Raw genomic sequence first — 5,484 nt, 5'->3', positions numbered from 1 at the left:
TCAACTAGATTGGAGTAAAGCTTCCCCTTGTTCTTTTTCGAGGCTGCATCACAAAAAGATTATATACCTTGAACTTTAGTAATTTGAGCATGGACATCTCTAGATGATTTCCATGCCCTAATTACTTCCTGTTCTCGTTCAAGTTGATTTCTTAAAATCTCCTCTTTCTTTAAGGATTCAGTTAGTTCATCTTTAGCAATCTTGCATTCTATTTTCAATTTTTCAAACTCAACAAATTGAGTCGCTAGTACATTGTTTCTTTCACTTAAAAATACATTGTTCTCTTTAATTTTATTGTTTTATTTAGTGAGAGACTTGAGTGTAACACGAATGTGATATAACTTAGTCGACATGTCATTTATGGCATCATTACACTCAGCTTTAGATAAATGTGCTAGGTTTGTTGTGATTACCTGATTGCTTGATGAACTGGTCTCTGTTTCATCTGACTTGGCGATAAGTGCTAGATTGACATAACTTGTGTCTTCATCATCTTCTAATCCATCTGCAGCCCACTCATTTTTTTGTGTGATGAAAGCCCTTTCCTTTTGTTTGAGCAACTCAAAATATTTCTGCTTATAATCAACAGGCTCAACCTTCTTTTTACCAAAATCAGGCTTTCTACACTCACTAGCAAAATGACCTGCCAAGCCACATTTGAAAGACTTGAATTTAGACTTATCAACCATGTTTCTGTTTGACTTAGCTGCTCTAAAATTCTTCTTGAATTTGAGCTTGGAAAATCTCCTGGATAGAAAAGCAAGATGCTCATCTATGTCATCCATATCATCTTGACTAAGCTAGTCTTCATGCTCAGCTACTAGTCCCTTTCCTTTGCCTTCACAAACTTTTAAGTTTGGTGCAGATTCAACAACTTCAACCTTTATCTCCTTCTTCTTTTCTTGCTCAGCAACTAGTGCAATGGATCCTCCCTTCTTTCTTTCTTTCTCCATCTTCTCATATTGCTCTATTTCAAGCTCTTAGGTTTTTAGGATACCATACAGTCTATCCAAGGTGAACTCCTTGTAATCTTGAGAGTTTCTCAATGAGACTGTCATAGGCTTCCATTCCTTTGGTAGAGATCAAAGGAATTTGAGGTTTGAATCTTTTGTTTGATAGACCTTTCCATGCAGTTTTAGAGCATTCAGTAGTTTTTGAAATCTACTGAAAATGTTAGTGAGTGACTCACCTTCTTCACTATAGAAATGCTCATATTGGTGAATCAAAAGTTGCATCTTGTTCTCCCTTACTTGTTCAGTTCCATCACATGTAACTTGAATTGTATCCCAAACATCCTTAGCAGTCTTGCAGTTTATGATGTTGTCAAACATGTCACTATCAACACCATTAAACAGAATGTTCATGGCCTTTTTATCCTTTTGAACTTGTTCTTTATCTGGATCTGACCATTCTGCTTGTGGTTTTGGGACTGATGCTTCATTTCCTGTAACAGCTCTAATAGGGACATGTGGACCTTTCTCAATGCAGTCCACATAAGCTTCATCTTGAGATAGGAGATGTAAGTGCATCTTCATCTTCCAATGGTGATAGTTGTCTTTGTCCAGAAATGGAATTTTTACTGCATCTTTTCTGTTCATCTTGTTGATTATGGTGATCTTTAAACTCTTTGTTCTTCAAGAGCTTGCTCTAATACCAATTGTTATTCCCAATCAATGCAACAAAATTACAGAAGGGGGGTTGAATGTAATTCTGGCTTCTTTTTTTGATTATAAGAATGTTCTTACTTAACATATAACTGTGTTTAATTTTGCAAGAAGTGCGGAATAAAAGTAAAATGGAAATCAAAACACAAAGCAATAAAACACAAGACTTTAAAACTTTCTGGTGGATTTGAACTTATCCACCATATATATACATATATATATATAATGATAACTCTGTGATGCTTAAATAGCACACAGTTGCTTACAAGTGAACTTACAGAATTACAGAGAGATGCTTAACATATACATCTTTATCTATCTCACTGAAAATAATGCTTATTTGGTTATTTTGTTCTACTTGCTACACTTGGTTTTAATACTACCAAGTTACATGATAAAAAGACAAACAAGTAAAACCAAACATTGTTTCTAGTCTAATTTCATGCTACTTCATTACTCTATCCAGCATATTTGAATATCTTCATAATTGCATGAAAATGGTTATGCTTCTTTGTTCTCTAAATCCTGCAATTAGGCTGCCACATTCCATTTGCAAACACCCGATGCATGTGATTTTGTTGTCACTGTTAACTGCTCTTTTGAATTATGATCATCCGTTGGGACTATGTTGGTCATCTTTCGGGAGCTTTGTTGATTATCTGTCGGGAGCCTTTGTAGATCATCCGTCGGGAGCTTTCTGCCACTTGATTCTATTTCACTTATACGAAATTACAAGACATCTATATTTATAATTAGCCAACCTATTCTACATATCAATTTTGTAGTCAACATGACTTAAAGAATCCTACAACATCTACTAATACATTGTTGTTTGCAGGCATGTGCTACAAGACTTATTATTACATAAGCTACACTCTCGATGGATGTTCAGAGATCATCCATCGGGACTATAAAGTTCATCCGTCGAGACTATTGTAGAATATCTATCGAGAGCTACAAAAACACTAAGGTAAATCTACTGAGGTGTTTTGTTCAACTTATCATCAAGTTCACAGCATATTCCTAACAAAAAGCACATAAACATCAAGTACCACTTCATTAGAGAACATGTTATGAATGGTACAGTGGAACTATATTTTGTTCCAAGTGAGCAGCAACTTGCTGACATGTTTACCAAGTCACTTGATGATTCAACTTTTATTAGATTGGTAAGTGAGTTAGGTATGCTTAATTATTCTTAATTCTTTTTGACATCTTTGCAATTTGTGATGCAACCAGAAATAAGTTTGACTTTATTAAAAGTTACAAATCAGGATTTGCAAGTTGTCAGATCCTGACACTAAAATCAGGATTTGCTCAGGGTAAATACTGATGGTATTCAACGGATAAGAATTATCCGTTGAAAGTCAAAAATATTTTAGGGTACCTTATCACTCGATGGATAAAGGCACATCATGTATCCGTTGAATTGGTTCAGTCATAGCTGTTAATTCCAAACCCTAACTGTCGACTTTACTTACAGTATGTAAATATATGTCGATGAATAAGTTTTGGAATTTCTACAGACTGCTTTATTACGGTTATTTTTAGAAACTATCATTGGATACTTTAATTTATTTTTAGTTATTTGTTTATCATTTTTGGAGACAGTATAAAATCCCAATTCATTTATGTATATCACTTTTATCTTTCTCTGAATTACTTAGGAACTTTTACTCTCTTCATCTCCAAAACCCCCTTTCTCTCTCCGTAACTGCATACTTAGCAACAATGGCACCAACAGTCAAAATAATGTCCTAGTCAGGGTTCATCTATGAGAAAAATAACTTCATCGCACTTGTGGAGAAGAGTGTTGGTTCTGAATACTTTCACAAGATGATTGACTTCATTAGCAACTGCAAATTGAAATACTCTATGCTCGAGTCTCAGGTGATCTTCTTTGAAGTTGTGGAGGAAGTGTGGTCATGTGCTGTTTTCAATTCCTCGGACATGACAATTACCTTTACTCTCCAAGGTACCAACTATTTTGTCAACTCAGATGCCATTCAATCATGCTTTAAAATACCTGAAAATAACACAACTGTTACACACACTGATACTGATGTGGTCAACATGCTCAATTCTATGGGCTATTCTCTTGAAACTACCAATTTAGGTAATATAAGGAGAAAGGGTCTTAGGAAAGAGTTAATTTTTATGTGTGATGTTTTTATCAAAGCGTTTTCAGGAAAAATTAGTAATTTTGATGCAATTACTTCTTCTCTGCTTAACATGCTTTACATGCTCTTGTTTGATAAGTATTTTAACTTCAGTAATTATGTCATGCTAGAGTTAGGGTATAAGTTAAGGGATTTAGAAAAGGCCCAAAAATGTATATTATGCTAGATTCTTGATTATGTTATCTAACTTTATTTCTGAGGACCTTGTAATTGAGAACCCAAACAACAATCTTGCTTGTTAAGTTCAAGAAAAGAGAGTTCTTGCATATTTGAGTAGGAAAACCTCAATAATGAAGTGCCTCTCAACTACCTTCCAATTTTTGGGGCACAACAGGTAAATGAGGTAACTGTTTTTGCTGCAATATATTCTCCACCCATTAATTCTTCAACTTCAATTGTGGCAATGGCATATGTGAAAGTGCCCAAACATGTTCCTACCCAAGCCACAAAACCTAAATCAAAATCCAAGTTTAAGAAGCCAACCTCTGTTGTCTCTCAAAAGACATCAGTTATAACAACTACCAAATCACTTGAGGGGAGTTCTAAGGGTAGTAAGGTGGGTAAGGGAAGGGGTGAACATCAAAGAAACCCCAAGGATAAGGAGGGTGAGGTATGTGTGACCCTAACCAGCCACACCACAGTCTCCCAACAGACTATATTGCTTAATAAGAAAATTATCTCATTGTTAGTTACATCCTCCCAGAAGGATGTAACTATTAAAACAAGCTCTCAACCAAGAACACACGCCAAAAGGGGAAGGGACATAAACCAAACTCAAACTTGTATCAGAAAGAAGAAATCAAAACCAATGGGGGTCATAGGGTGAACAGACGGTGCCAACTGCAGTCAAAGACTCAGTTACTGCACCATCTCAAATTCAGATTGATGTGTCTCCAATAAATGTGGAGTCACAATCAAAATCTCTCATTATAGATACACCATACACACATAATTATCCCATAAATTTACTAGATGCGGACATGATAAACACATCAATTCCTGATTCTCCATCTTTAAAATTCTTGGAGGAGCCAAAATCTAAAGCAAGTGAGCATCATCTTATTGATGATTTGTTGGCTCACTTGCCCTTTCTTTCTGAAACCAATGATGAGTCTGTGCATAAAAATCTAAAATCAATCTCCACAGACTCAAACATAGTTTCAACTCCTAACTCTTTTGTTTCTACCTCTTCCAGGGATATTCCTCATCCGTTGATCAGTGATTGTCCCTCAACGGATAAGCTTGACAACATTTATCCATTGATATTCACCAACTTCTACTTCGACGGATATCACTTATCCATTGATAGTCTCTACACAACTTAATATTTCCAAAACTGTGACAAGTGTATATGACTTAGTAGTTGTACAATCACTCCTAGGTCTGAGGGAAGGGAGTGACTTGAGTGAGAGGTTGAGTTGCTCTCAGGAAAAAGGAGAGGAAATGAGTGAACTTTCACATGTTATTTCTTCTAGCATTATAAAAGTGAGTGAAATGAGTCCCACTGTAACACCCCCAGATCCGGGGTCAGGGATCCGGGTCATCACGGTCTTTCTTTCCACAATATCACTTCACTTAATTAATAATAAATAACCTTATGTTATGACCCCACACTAACACACACCATAACCCGTTATAGT

This window comes from Apium graveolens, chromosome 6 (assembly GCF_009905375.1).
Source record: "Apium graveolens cultivar Ventura chromosome 6, ASM990537v1, whole genome shotgun sequence".
In the NCBI taxonomy this organism is placed as follows: Eukaryota; Viridiplantae; Streptophyta; class Magnoliopsida; order Apiales; family Apiaceae; genus Apium; species Apium graveolens.
This window is presented reverse-complemented; position numbering follows the sequence as displayed.